This window comes from Festucalex cinctus, chromosome 7 (genome assembly GCF_051991245.1).
Source record: "Festucalex cinctus isolate MCC-2025b chromosome 7, RoL_Fcin_1.0, whole genome shotgun sequence".
NCBI classification, from domain to species: Eukaryota; Metazoa; Chordata; class Actinopteri; order Syngnathiformes; family Syngnathidae; genus Festucalex; species Festucalex cinctus.
The window spans coordinates 1,482,480-1,503,775 of NC_135417.1; the positions used below are offsets into that span (position 1 = coordinate 1,482,480).

Here is a 21,296-nt window from a genome sequence, read left to right on the forward strand (position 1 = left end):
CTCATTTAATTATGTTTTCCTTATACTATGTATACGTTATCATCAAATTCGGAATGATAGATACATTTTATTTTTCCGTGATGTGCATTACTATTTTTTTTGCCCTTTCTCAAAAAATTGTTTTTCTTATAAATTGCTATTTTTGTTCTCGCACTATTAAACTTTATAAATTTATGTAAAATGTTGACATTTTTCTAACAAGAATCAGTTTTTCAGCAAATTCTGCATTGCAAATTTATTCTAATTAATTATTTTTTCTTGCGAAATTACGACTTCTTTCTCAAAACATTCTGACTTTATCCTTGTGAAATTTTCAAATTTAATTAAATGTGGAAAATCTTCTCATGGTATAACTTTTTCCAAAAATATAATGTAATCATTCTCAACAAACAACTTTTTTGTTTTCTTCGTCAAATGATCATTTCTTGTCACATTTTTTTTACTATTGTACAATGTTCACATTTTCAAAGGAATAATATACCATTTTCTGACATGAAATGTGAAAAACATGACACTGACTTGGCCCCGCAGGCATGATGCATCCAGCAGTTTTGCCAACATTTGAGGGAATAATTGTCCGATGAGCTCATGATCTGAGCTTTGTGGGGAACATAAATCCAGCAAAGATTAGAGAAAGGCTGACTTTGAACTCTTGCTGCCTACAAAGGAAAAAAGATGGGTGGCTTCCCCCCTCCCATATCATCAAGCTGGTCTGAGGAAGGTCTCAAAGGCACAACTTGCCCAGCGCCAGCATCTTAACCTGTTCTTTGACCAGCCGACTTTGACACATACCGAATATGAAATCACGGAGATTGAAGGTGACGGACAGAAATACGTTTACGGATGAAACTGAAGGGCAACTCGTACAAAGGCAGCATTAATAACGACGCACCAACTCCAGGCTTTATTTCATCACCTGGGGAGTCTCTCAACTAAAGAAGTAAAAGCAACCATGGTGTCAAACTCTTTTCTGTCACTCATCTGTCTTTCTGATTATTGCTCTTTTGTTGTTGTTGTTACATTTCATTGCAAACACAGGCAAATCCACAACAATTTAGTTCAAAAACAGACAAGCCCAACTATAAAACTACACTGAAATGGTACATGGTCTCATAGTCAAAGCCTCATAAAAATGCAACTTTTTTTTTTTTTTTTTACTGGTAATCTAATTCGTTTTCTTGTAAAAATGACGCCAGGGAGACTATGCTGCTTTTACTTTCTCTGCTTTGCTTTCTCTGTCATGTCTCTAATTCCCTTCATATTCCCTGCTAAGGAGAAATGTGGTGTATATCTACACGTGAGCGGAATCGAGTGAGAGCACTGTGGAGTCAAGCACCACTTAAGGTTAATATCCTCAATTTCCATGCTGGAGACCCCGCCGTTGACGAGAGACCACTTCTTTTCATAAAGGACGCCGGGGATGGGATTTGAGCGAGTTATGAGTGTTTGCTCTCCGCTTGCAATGCAATTAATAGTCCCTGTTCACACTGTCTGCCTAAGATGCCCCCCAATAAGCTTGGAAGATGAAGTGTATCAGCGTGTTACATTCTGACTATATTTTGAAATAAATAAATAAAATAAAATAATGGCCTTTTTGTTGCCATGATGACAGCTGCTGTGAATGGTGCCTGGATGTGCTAAGGTGGAGGGAAACCTCGGCTTGATTGACAGACACACTATACATGCACACACGCGGGTGAGGGGAAGATGACAGGAAAGTCAATGAGTGCCAATAAACAGTGAATGTGGACCAGCACCACTCGCCCAATGGAAGATGAACAATCAAGGGAATACACCATACATTTTTTGTATTATAAGTCAATTTTTTAAATTTACATGTTTTTAAAGATTATTTCTTGTAATATTATGAATGGATTCACATTACGTAAAGACTTTTTCTGACAAAAGGAAGCTTTTTTTGTTGTTATGACTTTTTGGACTTAAAATTAAAATTATGATTATGAGTGTAAAATTTTTGTTTTTTTCCCCCATTACAAAGTTAGTTTCCTTGTAAATTTAGTTATATTTAAGATTTTTTTTTGTTGAAAATTTGCAGTGTTTTTATTGTGAAATTAGAATTTTTTTTGTAAATTATTTTTTTGTTTTTTTTCTAGTAAAGCTATGACTGAAAAATTATGACTTTTTAATTGTAAAATTCTTGAAAAGATTTTGGATTTTTGTCTTATAAAATTGCTTTTTGGCAAATAACTATGTTTTTGTAAATGTGCATTTTTTTCTTCTGAAAATTTATATTTTCGGGTAAATTTACGACATTTATTTTGTAATTTGTTTGAATGAAATGTGAACATTTTTGTGTATGTTTGTAAAACTTATTTTCTCATTTGTTTTTACTGTCACTTTATTCTCGTAGTTACAATTTTCATATGAGAAACAACTATTATTTGAAAATATTGACATTTCTCAAAATCCAACAAAGTTTTTATGTTTACATATTCTAAAGCTATTTATTTGTCATTAGGAGTTGAAATTTACAGTAAAACTGTCACACATAAAAAAAAAAAAAAGTATGAAACATTTAATATTTTAAACACCAAATTGTTGAACCAAACCATATCACTTCGTCTAAATGAAAATTTGCTAGCTTAATGCTAATGTACAACAAAGTCGTAGATGGACTAACGGAAAGGACTATACAACAATAGGTACAGGCATATAATCCAGAGATAGGGGCTTCAAGTCAAGTTGATTTGAGTTGCTGATTTTATGACTTGTTCGGCAAAAACTACTTGAAAGACTATTTGAAGCAGCATAACCTAGCCACCATAACTATGCAAAGAGATGAGGGCTGAAGCTGCCTCGTTCAGTGAAAGCAAGTATCAAGGAGAACAATACAAAGATGAATACATGTGGATTCAATGATTAACTTTTTTGGTGAAACTGGGAAAAATTCTACTCAAAATTCAGATTTGCCACTGGTGCTGAAAAATCCAATTAAAAATGAATGAAATAAAATATCACTTTAAAATCTGCAACATAATGGGGGCACAAATGATATTAATCCCCGTTTTGTCTTGTTTAGCTCCCACACAAAATAAATAAATAAATAATACATTCTCTTGCTGGCTCCGGTTTCCATTCGGGAATTTTTTTGGTGTCCTGGCTGGACTCCAGATGTTGTTTAAGCAAGGATTTTCTGTGTGTGTGTGTGTGTGTGTGTGTGTGTGTGAATGAGTGTGTGTATGAAATGTAGGTCAGTCCTGCAGTCATAGCCTGCTGGTGAACCCTGCAATCACACCGCCTTGGTCAATGGAAGATGGCATGCGGAACGCAGCCATGCCACGGACCCTCCATGTCCTCATCATGTCTTGTACTATAAGAACAATGCAGACCACCGTACAAGTGACCGACCCTCCTTTAGCGGCAACTTAAGAGGAGCAAGCAAACCTCCTTTAGTCTAATATATCAATTGGGCCTGAGGAGGAGGAATCCCCGTTGAATCATTATTCTTTCAATGAATGACTTTGGTGGTGCCTCAACGTGCCTGAATTAAAACAACAAATTGCAAAAAGTGCCTTAATCTTGGTGAAATTAAAATTATTTGTTACTTCATGGATCCCCAAAAATGAAATCCCCATCTCTATACTCAGCAGAGCTCCCTGGAAGGTTAGAAAGAATTAACCCCCAACACCAGTTTCAACTATCAACATTAAATTGGTTGTTGAGACATTGCCGGCATTTTTTGTTGTGACCAAACCCTTTGATGGCTGGTTCATCTGTCATTCAACAAGTCAGTCTCTTGGCTAGGTCGCCAGTTGGTCAGTCAGTTAGCAAGTTAGCATGTTGGTTTGTCAATAAGCCATTGAACTATCAGTCAGTTAACAAGTTGTTTATTAGTTGGTTAGTCTACCTTTGAATGTTCTCAGTTTTCATTCTGTTTTCGTTGTCTTTGTTGATTAGTCACTAAGTTGCATGGATAGCTGGTTTATTAGTCAGTTATCTAGTCATTCTTTCAGTCAGTTCACAAGTTAGCAGTGAGTTAGTCGGTAAGTCCGTAATCAAGTTCATGAGTTGGTTAGTCAGTCAAACTGAAACTGAAAGTCATAAAACATGAAGCTCGTCCTTCCTTCTTCATTAAGACATCACAGTGAATTCACTTTGAAATTCCTCTTCAAAAGTGTCGATAGCTTGTTGAAAAAAAAAAAAAAAAAAAAAAAAAAGAGTTTGAAGAGTTTGCATTAAACTGCATGATGCTGGAGTTGGATGCTCTTTTCGCTCATTTCTGACAGGTGGTCTAATCAATTGTACATTTGACAAGCCGGTCGTGGGTTTTCTTGCTGTGTTGCTATACAATAAGTGCCTGCAGTGAAGGTTGGGGTCAACATAAAGCCTATGCCACATTAAATTTCTGCGAGCTGAGTTGTTTACTGTACAGTACTGGTGTGTTTACAACTTGTTTGCCAGCCGGCGTAAGGCGCTAAACAAAGAGCGCGGCGAGGGGACAAACATCCTGCAGCGTTTAGCGCTCAGCAGGGTGGCAAGTATCAGGCCTGTTCGAGTGGAGGAAGGGCGCAGCGACAAGCCCCGGCGGCGGCATCGGCGAGGGGAGAGGTCACACGTGCCATGATGAATTACACTCCACGTTGTCGACATTGTCGTTGTCATCTTGTGCGCCGCTTTTTCATTAATGAGTTCTCTTGGGGGTGAAGGGGGTTCTGCTCAGTTCTACTTGCACTGTATATTTCTAAATGAGAACATTAGCATAATTTATGCTTGCACTCACGTTGCATCAGTGGGATGAGAAGTACTACACTACTACAGTACTATTAAACGCTTGATTCATTCCTCAAAAACTCTTATAAACACAGCAGCAAAGGCCTTATCTTACAGCATGTTAGGCACTTGGTGGTTGGTTAGTCAGTCAGTTGGTTAGCAAGTTAGTTAGTTAGTTGGTTGGTTAGTTAGCTAGTTGGTTGGTCTGTTTGTCAGCTAGTGAGTCAGCTACACAGTCAATCTGTCAGTGAAGCTAATTAGTTGGACAGTTAGCAAGTCAGGTAGTCAGTTACTTGGTTGGTTGGTTAGTTTGTCAGTAAGTCTGCTAGGTAGTTAGTCAGCAACCTACTCAATCAGTTAATCAAGCAATTAGTTACAGCAGTTAATTTGTTAACCAGTCAGACAGCAAGCTAGCTGGTTGGTTACTCAGCGAGTCAGCTACTCAGTCAGTTAGTCAAATAGTTATAATCAGTCACTACGTTATCTAGTTAATCAGTTCGCTACTTAATTATTTAATCGGTCAATTGGTCAGTTTGCTAGTTAATGAAATGGTCAATTAGTGAGCCAGTTCTTTGTTCGGTTAGTCAGTCAGCAGGTCAAGTAGTTATTAGTAGGTTGGTTCATCAGTTTAGAAATCGGTTAGCTGGTTAGTCAGTCAGGTACTCGGTCAGTTAATGATTATAATTTATTTTGCTAGTTAATCCATTTTTCCTTCTACAAGCTAGTTTATGGTTGGCAAGTCAGTCAGCCACTCAATTAGTTAATATGTCAGTCAACTAGCTCGTTAATCAGTCATTCGATTAGTCAGTCAGAAAGTTAGTTGGTTGGTCAGTTAGTCAGGCTGTAAGATAGATAGTTATCTTAAAAGGTTGTTGGATAGTCAGTCTGTTATATAGCTAGTTATTCAGTCAGTCAATCAGTTACCACAAGGAACACAAACGATATAACTGATTTCCATTAAACTTTGTAGAGGTTGAGGAATCAATCAATTATATGCAATGCAAGCATGTAAGCCTTTGGCCATTACAGTCTGCTTGCACTGGAGCCAAGTGGGCCGTGTCCCACTAGATCTAGCGAATGTAGTCCAATCCTGCCACCAGCAGGACTGGAGTGTCCATAATCATTATGATTTTTCTATCAAATGAGTCAGCAAGACAGAAGTCTTTGGGATTGTCTACCTTGGTGGAGCTCTGCCCTTTACATAATGACACTTAAAATAAGTCACATCAGAACTGGGTAAACATAGGTAATTGGAAAGAATAAGTATAAATTATACAAGAAACAGTCTCTGCTCCAAGGTGACACAAGCCAGGAGGCAAGGTGTGACCTATGCAGACCAAACCACATGAAGCTGCCCACATATCGACGCGATCTTTAAGCTAAATGCCAACTATTTCTTAGTGGATAACACGTACACTCTTGTGGGAGGGGGTGTGCGTGCATGTGTGTGTGTGTGCGTGTACGCACACATACTTAAGTTCAAGTTAAGTGCTTTTTCTCCCGGGATAGAAAAGTGAGTACAGGAGCCTCACTACAAAGGGGGACATAGCGGCTAATGGACAAACGTGAATAGATAGTGAATCAAAGGATGATGGATGAAGAGCCAGACACCCATCCTAGACATTATTTTGGTTTGCTGCAGATAGCCCAAACAGCTGCTGATGACACATCCGCATAAAGCAACATAATCTTGGGGAAAGCTTGGAAAAAACATTGCAACTATCTGGCCATGCTATGTTCTAGCCTAGTTACTCAGTCAATCAGACATTCGGGGAACTTGTTGGTCACTTTGTCAGTCAGACATTCAGAGAGCCAGTTAGCTGCTGGTCAGTTAGTCAGCCACTTAGCTAGTCAGTCACATGGAGTGTTGGTCAGTTTGTTAGTCAGACAGTCGGTTCGCTGGTCAGTTAATCAGTTGTGTTGTTTGTCTTTGAGCTGAAGTCAGTCAGTTAATCAAGTAATTATTCAGAATCAAGTCAGTCAGTCAGTCAGTCAGTCAGTGAGTTTTTTAGTCAGGCAAACAGATAATCAATCCGTCTGGCTAGTCATTCAGATGACTAGCTAGTCATTTAGTCAGTCTGACAATCAGTTAGCTAATTTTTCAGTCAGTTGGTCGGTCCGTTAGTCAATCAGTCAGACAGGTAGTTATCTAGTTAGTTAGTCAGTTGGGTTGAATGGTCAGTCAGTCAGATGCATCCACGTAGAAACACAATCTAAGGGAGAGCGTGTAAAATGGAGGATTTGTTGCATGTATCTGGGCGTGTTGTCGAATCTGTTCCACCCTGTGTGGAACACGCTTCCCTGATGACTTTCTCACGCTTATTAAAATGAAATGGGCTCCAAATCCCAGACAAATGCATGTAATCCCTTAGAGTTGTGTTATTAAAACTACAGTTTTCGCGCATGTACTCGCAGTCGCCGTCAGCACCAGTGAGAATTTGAGCTCTAAGGCTTCTATTGACTGTCAAATAATTGCTTTAAATGCTTGTTACGATGGTGTGTAATAAGGGGACTATAGTGTTAGCGCTAGCATTTGTGCTAACGCTACATAATCATGGTTGCAGCAGTCTGTGTGTATCTAACCTGACTCCAAGCAGACCAACAAAATTCGTAATTCTATTGACTAAGCTGGGGTAAATTTCAGCAATTTGTTTGTCTGGTTGAGTTCCCACTAAAACTGTATAAAGTGGATCATTATGGATGCACAATACGAAATTAAGTCAAGTTAAAACTGTGAAACTGCACCTTATGTATTTGGTGGTGTGCCATGAGATCCCCCCCCCCCCCCCCCCCCCCCCTCCGGTTTTCTTAATGGTCACATGACGACTTCTTATAGCCAGAGAATGACAACTGACACCAAGCTACCATGCCATGCATATCAGTATATAGGCCTACTGAAGCAGATCGTGGGGTCGCCACGTTCCAGTCATTCCCGCCCTGGCCGGGCCATCTGCCACTCTGCTTTTAATCCAAGGCCTTGTCAATGCTGATTAGCCTGCCCGGCCGTCACTGTCACCACCTCACTCCAAACAGTGGTGCTAAAAGTACTGACATCTGTAGGACTACTTAAGTTGTAGTCCAGATATCTGTGCAAAACTTAAATGTAAAAGTAAGTAAAAGGGCAGAGTCACGTAGAAATGTACAATCGTCTATGTACTTGTTATTTGAATGCAAAAAAAAAAAAAAGTACTGCTACCACTTGTCTTGATCAAATGTCAAGACAGAGGTTTTATTCCTAAAAGGTATATCCAATATTACTATAAGCCACGGTAACATTGTGCACAGTTTGGACATTCGCACTCTCACTTTTATATAGGAAAAAAAAAAAAAATCTTACTCATAAAAGTTAAATACAACTCAACTCTAGTTAACTGTGCAACATTATGCAGTTTGCATGATTCAAGTACATGTAAAATGTTTTATAAATAAATATTAAATAAAAATTGGATCATTCTAAAACAAACGGTTCTTATCGTTTAAATGCAAGAGCATTGTAGTTATATACTAAATATGGCTGACTTTGGTTAACGATGGTACTGTATTGAATTACAGAAATGTCTTAGCCAATGTAATATCACATGACAAAAATTGTTTAATTCTTTTCATTGTATTAAATTATGTCATTACGTCATTACGTTTTTAGTGTCTTATTTATTTTAGTGTCTTCAAGTCTTATTTACCTTATTAATAAACACGCGCAAACCTTGTTCTGTCCAGCTGCAATCAAATACAGTAAATATCACAATATAAGTAACAGCGAGAGCATGCTTCCCACCACTGCCTCCACTCTCTTGCGACTTGTTTCTTATTGCATTGATACTCCGTGCTGATCCTTCTCTTTTCATCCTGGAAAATCCTCTCCACCCAATCTGCCAACATGTTATGGCGTCCTTTCTGTCACCCATTTCTCTTCACATTGTGCCATCACGCAGCTTTAATTGAGGCACATGATGTCGGTATTATCATCCGATCTATAACCGGATGAATCACCAGCGCGTTTGCTGCTGTGGCGGCCATTTTACGACCCCTGTGTGCGTCGTAAATACTGGTTGCTTGTGGTGATTATGAGGCGAAACACTACAAGTGCGATTTCTATCTAGTAGCATACTGTCACAGAATGCGCATTTTAGTATTTTGTTTAGACGTGCCTCTATAACCAGTAATAATGTATATAAGCAAATTAGCAAAATGTACCGCAGATGTTTCAATGTCTCTGGAAGTACAACTATTTGAATCTTCAACTCGTAGCTAAAATGACCCTCAAACTACAATGGCAGACTTCCTATGTGTTTTGGCCATGGCTTCTCGAGACTGTTTTTTTTTTTTTTTTTTGGGGGGGTTTTCTCATGATAAGCATGTCTATGAAATTTCATGTTGCTAAGTGAAAATGGCTTCAAGGGCTTTGTCACAGAATCCAAGGCATTCTACAGAAGGATCATCCGCAGTCAAAGTTAAAAGTGTGATTATGCAGTAATTTTTTGTGATTAAAAAATGAGCTAACACTAACTTTGACAGCACTAAAATAAACACAATCTCTATGACAAGTTGTAAAAAAAAAAAAATTCTGCTCACACTAAATCATTCATATGTAGCCTATGTTGGTTTGACATGTTATCATGCATCTACTTATGATCTATTATTATAAGTTACACGCTAATTAGCCATTAGTGTGCAGCTTGACAGAAATGGTTGCTGTGGTTTTGTTGGACTAATCATTGCTCATTAGTGGCTTTACTTGGCTATTCCACAAGCAATGAGAAGAAAACGCAAAGAGGGGGGCGAAGGGGGCGTCAATGCTATTTCACAGACCATAGCCATCAGTTGAGGCATTGGCAAACACTGTCACTAACAATTAACCAAAGCAAACGCGCTGTCACTTTCACTCTGAGAGCACCTGGCACTTTCTGGGTCACTTTTAATGAGTCCCACAAAGAATGCCTCACACCTCAACCGCGCTTTATCCGGCTAACCGTACATGTGTGAGGTGTTGTGATAAGCGGCATATTCATTCTGGATGTACACATTAAATTTCCGTTGTAAGGCCACGAGGTCCTTGACAGTGACAGATAGTGACGGATGCCTTGACTTAGCCGTGAAATTCCTTCAAGGTCGGGAAGTGGTGATAGCAGGCAAAGCTATTTAAAATGAACCTCGAGCATACTCATTTAAACTGTTAGTAGTGCGCTTGACTGCATCATTGGCTTCCTAATAAGAAAAGAAAAGATTTCCACTGTTATATATTATTAAATATTTCATTTCTATATATATATATATATATATATATATATATATATATATATATATATATATATATATATATATATATATATATATATATATATATATATATATATATATATATATATATATATATATATGTATCCATCCATTTTCTTGACCACTTATTCCCCACAAGGGTGAGGGTCAAATATATTTCCGACGGTGCTACTTGTACATTTTCACCATGACAAACCAGCTCTAAAATTGTGGGCATCTTTGTGTATGGCAAACTCTCGAAATGGTCATTCATTTGTCCAGCAAAGCATCGGAAAAATCCAGCACTACGCTGCGCCCTTCAATCACCCAAGCAATGCTGTTACATAAGAGCCAATACACTAATGTCATGTTTTCATATACTTCCAAGCTTAATAGCTTTAATACTTTCTGACTACATCAAATCACTCAGTGTTTACATGTCTGTGAATGAATTACATACCAAATAGAGACTTTCCCTGACTATTCTATTTGGCCTACACTGCGCATTTTACAGCAAACTGTCATATGACAACACAAAAACACAACTGACGGACAGGAGAGGGGGAGATGAAAGATTAAGGACAATGCTGCCGGTTGACGGGATATTTATGCCTGAGCCTCGGCAGCATTATTGGAAAAAAATCAGAGGAGGCAGCTAAAAGCTCTCTCCAGGTAAATGTCACAGGGGCTGTCTCCTGGGAATGATAGGCAAGTTTGAATGACGCTAAAGTGCTCGCAATATGGATTTGTTTGTCTTTTCACTTGCAGACGAGTTGTGACGAAATACCGCCGGGATGAGACCTTTGCCAAAAACCACATCCCTATCCTTGTGACTAAGGAAATGTTGGGAGCAGATGTTTCCCGAATTGAGCCTGCAGCATTACCTGGAGACTCTGGGACGGGAAACCCAGCATGCTAAGCGCCTGTGGGCATGCAAATGTGATTCTTCTTTTGTATGTTTTGCACTAAATTCTAAGTACAGATGAATCTTAATAATCACTTTACATACACACACTCTGCAGAATTGACTTTATATTTAAGAATTTTGAAGGCACAAAAGTCTCGAGTTTCTGATTAGGGAAACTTGATTTTTGGAATCTTGGATGATTTTAAGATTGGTCAAGTACGGTAAGTGAGGTTTAAGGTTTCTCTATCGCTATAAGAAGAATTTAGTAGTGGAGTGAGGGAAAACTGCATACACAAACAATCATACATCGACATCACATATTAAGACCCCATACACATTATAATAGTGCAAGATGATGAAATCATTTTTTCGGTCACATACACAAAATTTGACCTCTACATTTGACCCATCACAGAGAACACACACTGTGAGTGGCACACACTGAAGCAGGTGGCCGCTTTAAGCATCCAGGGAGCAGTTCATCGTATCGGTGTCTTGCTCAAGGACACCTCAGCCGTGTGTTTAGGGATGGTCTTGAAACAGGGTCCCCACGGTGGCAGGTGACGGTCTTAACAGCTTGGCCGCGGATACCCGTATAGTGCCGATTCTATACTTGTTCCGTTAACTTGAAAAAAAAAAAAAAAAGAAAAAAAAGTGGCAGTTGGCTTCAGTGAACCAGCCAGCCTGGTTGCTCAAAATTTGGTAGGTCACAATTTTACAGTTCCAAAATTTTCTACCTCAGTTGCCAGCCAGTTGCTTTGTCACTAATGTTAATAATAGCGTTCCAAGTGTGTAGATGGTGTCTCCTTGATTTGTTTTGGCAGTTGCTGACTGTTAGAAACCTACAAGACTTAGTTGTGTTACTTAGTCGCTTCAAACAGTATGAACATCTACTCTAAATCTTCAGAATCTCTTAATCTGTGTGAATTAAAGTAGTTTAAAAAAATCAGGGTTGAGTTAAAGTCTGGTTGTAGTCCGTATTTGGACTATGTAATACATACAGGTTTACTAACTTGGCCAATGGTATTACCCAAGCTTTGTTTGTCACCAAATACTGCGTTAGACTCGACTTGACTTGAGAATGACTTGATATAACCCATCAAGACGAAATGACTTGCTTGAAACACTAAGGTTAAGATTTGAGACTTGCACATGTGACTTCATCACAGAGGTTAGATAAATTGGCATGTAATATCAACATTTGACCTTACTGGTCTTCTGTCTTCACGAAAATAAGATTCTGCAGGTAAGACTACGTTAATGAAGTGACTCGACTTGCCCAAGACAAAATGACTTGGGACTTAAGGTAAGACTTAGGACTTACTTGAGACTTTCACATCTGTGACTTGATCCGATCGCTGCTTTCACCAGCAGAAATTGAGCCTTGTAGCTGCCTTTGTATTCGTGACTAGCATTCACAACAACAGCAGCAGCAGCAGTCAAGCGGAAATGAAGCAGTATTAAAGTGGAAAAATTAGCTCGCACTGACTTCTGCTGTTCCGCGTCACTGCGGCCCTAATGGTTTTCCGACAGAGTGATGCTATGACAGTGCACTCCATTTAAAAAAATATTTCCACGTCTGAGCCAGATTGATCTGTTTGGTGGCGTAAGAGACGCCTCTGCGCATTTGCTAAACGCTCCCATCCATCCCCGGCCAAGCGCAATGCCAAAGAGAGTTTTGTTCTAAATGGCGAAGCTTACACTAAACCTGGCTATTACTGATACAGCAGGCATGCCGGGCTTAGAGATTACACTTCATCCAAAAAACTTTATTTAGAGTGAGATAAGAGGATTCCCGCCGCCTCCTCTGCCTTATTTCATCCATATTGCGGCAGCAGCAGCAGAACATATCCCCCCCCCCCCCCCACCCCCCCCCGATAGGCCACTGTGTCACCGAGCCATGCTGTGCAGATTTATGTCTGAATATCAGCCTTGGCCTGAAATACACTGCAAGTGGATCATCCGCATGAGACAGGAACGCCCTCTTAAAACAGGCTCATTTCAGAATGAAGTGACATCTTAACCATTTGGTATAGAGTCATAATAAACAAACTATTGATTTTCATTCTAAATACCTAAAGAAAATATTACATGAAAATTTTTCTGCATTGGGTGTTAGTTGTAGGGGACAGAACAAAATCAAGTAAATCTTTTGTGAGTTGCTCATTTCATAAAATGTGTCTGTAAGCGAGCCAATAGTGTGGCTCATTTACATAATACCGCCTCCACATTGAATTTCTCCGCTCATGACTTGGCAGCTAGGGCTGGCGAAGGTCCTCCATTTCCAAGCAACAGTTAAATGGACATGTTATCATGTCGAAGCCAAAAACTAAGCAGAGCTGCAGTGTTGGAAGCCCAGATCAGTGTGCATTCCTATAAGCAGCATTTATAACAATATTTGTGTTTGCCCATTCTCTACATCCGGGGGTCGCCAATCCTTTTTAAGAGGTACTTCTTGGATATGATTAATGCAAAGGGATACCAGTTTGAGACACAATTCTGAAATAGCAAAGATGCTCAAATTAGCATTAATGTTACTGTTAGATTCAATTTAATAATGATAATTGATGTGATGAAAGACATTGATCATATTAATGATTCCTCACAGTAATTAAGAAACAGATGGATATCAATATGCAACAGTTTGTTTCTTTAAATCTCTGCCAATGTTCACATTTTCAAATGATCACTGCTACACAATTCCTAGGAAATCACAATGTCCCATTACTGGTTAGTTATTATTACAACAGGCCCCATGGACTATTTATGTGGCCCTGGTGGGCCACCTGGTGCCCGCAGGCATCAAGTTGGTGATCTCTGCTCTAAACTAATTGACAAGTTGACATGTTGTATATCAACTGACTAATCTCCACTGCGATCATCTATGGGTCCAAAGAGCATTTTACAAAATAAATAAAGTCAAAGTTATATTCATCTTTTGCTTTCTGCTGATCTGAAAAACGATCTGATCCGAAAAACTGTGACTTTTGTGATCTGTTGCACCACTAGTATACAGTGTGTCCTAAAAGTCACCATACACTTCCTTTCTTTCCTATTTTGTGCCGGGTATCATTCGGACAGCTGTGAAGCCATCAGCATTTCACAGCTTAGGTAAGCTTTGCAGTTTTTGTGAGCATATGCTCATGGCTGGCCAATTGAGGGTGGAACATCATTGCAAAGTTGCCACCTGGCAAAATGCTTTAGAGACGAGTGATAAAGCCCACCAGTACCAACTTCAGGTTTTTCAGCATTATCTTGGGCTAACCCGGGACCTTGCATATCATATTTCATGCCATATCATGTGGAAATGTGCTTTGTTATGGCAATACAATTCCCTGAAGCCTCTGAATAACCACAAGTTGGGTCCAGAGAGTCAAGCTTTTATGTATGCTGCTTTCCACTCAGTGACTCAAATCTCCATCTCTGATAAAGGTCCCACTGAACCTTTAGTAGCGAATCATGACAATCCATTAGCCTCGGGTTCCACTCCTACTAATGAATGGAAATAAAAACACAGGCGTAAAAACAATTTGAATAAAAGCCCTAGGCTCTCTGTAAACCCCAAAATCCCAAGGAATGTGTCTTAATTCTTATGCGTGGCCTAAATTTGTTGCTAAGTAACTCATTTATGTTTGACCTCAGGTGCTATGCTAACGAGGGTCACAGAGAGTCGAACGCTAACTGGTATTCCCAACAGGGGGATGAAGCTGCTCCTGTTTTTGTCTCCTCCGGGTGAGGAATATTCCTGCTTGGATGATTAATGTAAAAGGCATAGACACTGCACGTATACTGTATGTTTATTTTTTAATAGCTCGCAGCTACTGTATTTTCCGCGGGATGGTTGCTCTGGTTGCAGAGAGATGACAGCTTCTATTTCAAAACGGAGCGAGGTCGCTGAAGAGGTTAGCTGAGTTGACAGTATCAGTTAAAAAATGAAAATGTCTTCATTGCAAGCAACATTTAGTGTGGTGTGTTTGTGTTGACTGAAAGTTTGAACGCTCCAATAACTTTCAAAATGAAGCGTCGGCATATCATGCTAGCCCCTAGAACAACTCATATTCCACCCAACATTGAAGGTGTGTGTGTGTTTTGTTTTACTTTTTACGACAAGTTTTCTGAAAGGAGTTTATCAAAGTACAAAGCTGTAAAATTGGCTCCAAACAGCTGCTTCAAAACAAAATGTCCACTAAATCTTATGCTGATCGGGGAATCTAATATCAGGCTGATTTAATTTTTACTTTCTGAGAATGATTTAAATGTTCATCTTACTTTGAATTCCCTGGTCAGAGTTCATTGAAGTTCGAGCCCTACATTTGTTGGCAAATGCAAAAAAGCTCAGCAAGATAACATCGCCACCATCGAGGATATGTGCTACCCAACAGGCCTCATTTTGACAAATTTCCTGACAGGAGTTTGTAAAAATACAAGCCCTGGAATTCTTTGAGTGCATCATGGTGATACAACCAAGACCCATCTGCGATAAATTAAAGTCTGCAATATAGACAGACCATTTATTAAAAAAACAAAAACTAACTTTGTTTCTTTTCGTTGTTCTATCCGATAAGAACAATGAAATGCTCTTGATTCGCTAAAGGAAGGTTGCATAAATGTTACAGCAATTATGTGCAAACCTTCAAACAATAGCTACTTTCACACATTAGAAGCAGAAACTCTTACAAACAGCTTCTTCCTCTTAATTACATTGTCTCTCTCCCAGTAGACCACAATACTGTCTACAATGTGTATGTTGTAGCACAATGTGATTCTACAGCAAAGGAACAAATGTGTGATATAGTGAAGGTGCTAACGAAGAATATTTGTATTCACAAACTCGGCTGTCTCTGTTGAACTTGTGAACCGGTCACACCTGCCTCTCCCTCAATTTCCCAGACGTCACTCTTCAGTGGTGATTGCAAAGGCAGCCACTAACAACCCACCGAGCCTAGACGACATCCTTCATTGCCGCCGCGCCAGGTGAAGGCAGGCGGGCTAACAACGGGCCTGTCGGGGAACTGCCACGTCGCTCGCTGTACGACCCAAACGCTCTTCGAGATGTGACAGGTCGTTAGAGAGGCGAGTTTAGCAAAGGTAGAAAGCTCTTCACGAGAAAGATAGTGACACACAGTCAGGGGAGAGTTTGTGTTTCGGATTAAACACACTCTTATTGCATGGTATTGAGTTGTGGTGAAAAACGATCACGGTTGGGTACGAATCTTGGTTTTAAGGTCACTGTCCGCTTCACATTGGGTCCAGTAAGTGCCTATTTTGTACGTAAACAAGAATATGTTTAATGGCATGCTACCAGTAAACTCTCTAATAAGTGAAAGATTTGTTTATTGGTCTATTAAAGGATCAAATCCTTTGTTGTGACTTTTGTCTTTCAGCTTCAAGGACCAATAAAAAGGACCAATATGTATACAAAAGTATACAGATGGTCAAATTAAGTTCATCCGTAAAGGTCATTTTAGGTTCGTCCTGAAATTTTACCTCGAAGCCCAACAATAATTCTCACTTTTTATGAGTAGTGCATACAAATAGTCGTTTCTCTTGCTGCTGACTCAGCTGCTTTAACGAGCGTTCATGGTCAGCTGACGTGTGATTCGTACAGTAGGTCTTAGTTTTCATGACAAATTGCCTTTATTTTAGCAGTTTGTTCAAATGTTGTCAAAACTGCAAAAGGCAATTTCTGAGGTAGCTCTCAGACACCTTGGCCAGATATTGCACCTGTAATTGCGAGCATGGAAGGTCTTGACAGCTCGTGCCTACGGTGAACGAAATGAAGTGCACACAAGACACCAGGGAGGGAATAATATGTCATCATGTGAGCATGTATGTGCCTCTGCAGGCGAAACAATGAGTTTCCAGTAGCTACTATGAATACAACAACATTTGAAGACTTGACTAGGATGGTTTGAATATGCAAGCGTGGTCCATTTTTAAGTCTAGATGCCACGAGAAGTTCCCTTGACAGCATACCGTGGAAAAACTGCAATGTAAGCAGGGTGAAAGAGCTGAAACTCAAGGTTGTTTTCAATGGGTTCGGGTTACAGCAGTGCACTTTGACCACCATCATTAATAATTGTTTATATTTAGCGTGCTTTAGCTGCTGCAGGCAAAATTTAAAAAAAAATAAAAATAAATCCCAATAGGAATTTGTCAAAGTACACAAGCCATGGAATTCACTCAAAATAGGCTGGTTCAAACCAAAATGGCCAATTTCCTGTTTAATTTCTGACATTTTCGTGCCTCCTGTTATGATAGACATGTTCACCCTATTGTGTGATAATTTGTCATACTGGTGTTGGGAGTAGGGGTGTTAAAAGGAATAAATAAAAAATCTATTTGGCAATATCGCGATTTACAGCGCGCAATTCTCCTATCAATTCAATATGCAGCTGAATCGATGAACATCAATTTGTGATGGAAATATTCAGCCAAACGTCTTAGGGTTAGCATGGAAGAAAGTTATGTTAATGGAACATTAAGCCTTAATATTTTATTTAAATGCAGTTCAAACATTAAACGGTTGCAACCTGTTTGTTAAAAACAGTGGCTCACAGTTAGCCTGTAGTGCATTTTCATATAAATCTTAGTGTACATGTACAAGTTTATTGATTAGTATTTTCTAAATTTGAGTTAAAAAAATTTTTTTTTTAAAAAATAATAAATCGCAATAATCGACAGATTCGTATCGGGATTAATTGGTATCGAATTGAATCATTGAATTGTGATAAAGATATAATCGCCAGGTACAAGGCAATTCACATCCCTGCCCTACCCTAGTTGGGAGTAATTATTTTCAAACTTTGGAAGAATCTACAAATTTTCCCCAAATTGCTGACTTCATTCAGGAATTTGTACTTGAGACTTTTCTGTGCTTTATGGTATGATAGCAATGTGCACCAAATTGCATGTCAATTTGTCAATCAAACTCTTTACTTTCTGGAAGTTTCAAATATGTTTGCTTGAAACCAAAATAGCTGACTTCCTGTTCAAATTCAGACATGGGCTTTTGGGACTTTTGAGTGTCCTATGTTAGATCTGTAGAACAAATTTAGTGTTGATCAGTGAAACTGGTATTTAAAAAATTACCCCCCCCACACACACACACAACTTTCGGAGAATCCTCAGATTCGCCCAAATAGCTGCTTCAAATTAGCATAAAATGTATAGACAATGTATAAAACGGAAAAAGAGTAGAATTAGAAAAAAAAAAAATATGTGGTGGTGTGTCATGAAATGTGTGCATTCGGGTAATTCTTAATGTCACTTTGTTGTTCTCGCATATACCTTCAAACTGACACATTGCCAACAAAACTACACTTCTTACCTTCGCATTTGTGCTTGGCGGAGGTAAGGAATGGACTCTAGCGTCGTGGAAAAGGAAACTGGAAATGTAAGGTGGTGTCTCAAAGGGGCCAGAAAAGTGTGTCATGCTTTTATTGCCTTCATCATAGGCCATGTTAGCCTAGGATCTCTCCCTCTCACTCATCTTTATCTCTTATCCTCAGCACTACCTTCAGAGATTTTGTCTCTCAATAGAGAGCTCAGAGCACAAAACTGCTCTGAGCCGCCTCACCTTCCAAAAAGAGATATTTCCCCACAAGCAAATAAAAAAACGAGGCGGGGAGGCAAAGCAAAAGCAGGGCCTATTCCCCACAGTTTCCGAGACAGGCCCCGTACTTGAGCTCCAGACTCATCAATATGCAAAACATCAGCGCATCGCTTGCCACAAGAATATTCCCTCTTCGGCGCACAAATGTACACAAACACCATCTCACTTTGCAGATGATCGGCAAGGCAGAAAGAAAAAAAATAAAACAACCCAAAACAAACATAATCGCATTTTGATTTAAAGAATAAAGAAAACCACGTTAGGGATTCATTCAAAGCCCTAAATTGTGTGAATGTAATACACGGCGGGGGGAAAAAAGGAGAAAAAGACTCCGGGCTCGCAATCAATGCGATACGTTACACTGAGGCCAACTAAACTCCCAGTGGCTGGATTACATTTCAAAGCACGGAGCCCGCCCGGAGCTTTTCCACCCATTGAGAAGCAGGAGGAAAGGTGGCGTGGGAGCCCGTAAATCTCTTGGATCGTCCCAGGAAGAAGCCATGCCAGTTACAGTCCACTCACATTGGGGCCCTCACCCATCAAGTCAGCGCATGAAATGGAAAAGCTAAATTTTTTCAGCTGATACATTTGTTGACGTAAGTCAGTCACTCAGTCAATAAGTCAGATCACTAGCAGGATTACATGAAATCGTACTTAACCAACGTGCATGAAACTGTCAAAGCTGATCAATTTAGTTTCCGATTTTGACAGTTATAGCCGACTTGCATTGGGGCCAGATGGAGCGCTGACCCACCAAGTCAGTCCATTGAATTAAATAAAAGTCAATTTTTTGGGAACCATAAATTTAGGTTCGGAACACAAAGCCAAAATATGAACAAGCGATGATTTATAATTCAATGAGCTCCTAAATCAAAGTACTGTATTATGAATCACTAATCACATTATGATTTAAATAATTAAACAAAACACATCTGAGATTCATTCAAAGCCTTAAATTGTGTGAACGTAAGACAAAGACTCCAATCAATGTGATACGTTACACTGCGGCCAACTAAACTCCCAGTGGCTGGATTACATTTCAAAGCACGGAGCCTTCCCGGAGCTTTTCCACTCATTGAGACAGGAGAAAGGTGGCGTGGCGTGGGAGCCGGGGCGTAATCGCGGCTGACCTACAGTGGGGTGGATGTAGGTTAAGTTGCTCCCTCTCCGCTGACTGCACGCCGCTCCCCTTCCTCAAGTCCGCTCCCTTTCCTGGCTTGTTAAATCCCCGCTGCTTTAATCTCCTTAGCGGGCTACATCCTCTTTAAAGATGCAAGAAGAGGCGGTGTGCTGCGTCAAACGACGAGGTGGGCAAGCACCACAAGGCACGACCGGCACGAGTCGGCGCTGAGGGGCAAAGTTTGACGGGCCAATGTCGAACAACGACATGGCTCGAATACAAACTCGGAAATGGCAGTACAGTGAAACCACGTTTAGCGCAGGGCACACGTTCCAGACGCTCAATGTATGTGTGTGAAATAAGAGATCGCTGTGAAGAAATGTGGAGACTATCATATAGCATCACTTCGTGAAGATGAAAAGAAGACTCTCTTGCTTGCACAGTTTTCCAAATCAGAGGCAAACTGTGAGAAGAGAATTTAAGCATATATGTATATTCAAACACGGCAGCACGGTGAATGACTCTGTTGGTGTTCTTCTGAGTGTGGATGGTTGTTGGTCTCTGTGTGCCCTGCGATTGGCTGGCAACCAGTCCAGGGTGTACCCCACCTACTGCCCAAAGCCAGCTGAGATAGGCTCCAGCACCCCCCGCGACGCTTGTGAGGAATGAGCGGTCAAGAAAATGGATAAATGGATGGATATTCAAACACCAAAATGTTCAACCAAACCTAATCATTTCACGTAACTCCACTAGCTTAATGCTAACATATAACGGGAAGAGAGGCTAACATAACTGCTACTTCAACACACACTAAGTGGCAACCTGTACAAACAGAGCATACAACAAAAGAGAATTAAAGATGGTATATTTAAGCACCAAAATTCGCGTAACGAACGTCCGCTAGCTTAACGCTAACATACAATGTGAAAGGCATGGACGGGCCCAAGAGAAATTCTTCAAACTAACACACACCCACACACACACACACACACACACACACACACACACACACACACACACACACACACACCGGCTGTTAATTATGCTATTCTCGCTTCTATGTACTCCAGTCTAGAGCTCAGTTCTGCAATTCCTGAGTACCCATATTAATGACATTCCCTGTGTATGTAGCCATGTTAACTAATGCACATGGTCTCATGGGTAAATCTAAGCAGATTGTTTGCAGCCCCCTTGGAGCCATATTAAGTAATGCACTTGTTTCTCTTCATGTCAAAGTTGAACTTATGACAATCCATGTGCAGTTATAATTAACAACATTCCTTGTGTAGCCATGCTAACTAATTCATAAGAATTCACACATTTAAGTCCAACAACAAACCCTATGTAGCCATGTTAAGAATGCCATGTGGAGCCAGGGCAGGAATGCACATGATCTAGTACGTAAAAGTCCAACAAATCCTGTGTAGCCACTGCACATGATTCTCACAATTAAAAGTTGAACTAACAACAATCCCCTCTGTAGCCACTTTCACTAACGTCAATTGTAGCCACGTTAAGGAATGACATTCCGTGTGTAGTCAGATTAACTAACAATATTCTCTGTTACCTAATAAACATGATCTCGCATGACAGCCAACTAACAACAATCCCTGTTGTAGCTACGTTAACCAATGACATTCCCTGTGTAGCAATGTTAATTAACAATA

General features: G+C 39.8%; 1 protein-coding gene across 1 annotated transcript in view; it reads right to left on the bottom strand.

Moving 5' to 3' along the window:
* Positions 1-21,296, bottom strand: part of thsd7ab (thrombospondin, type I, domain containing 7Ab) — a 126,861-nt gene that overhangs the window by 70,952 nt on the left and 34,613 nt on the right. The window lies entirely within an intron of this gene.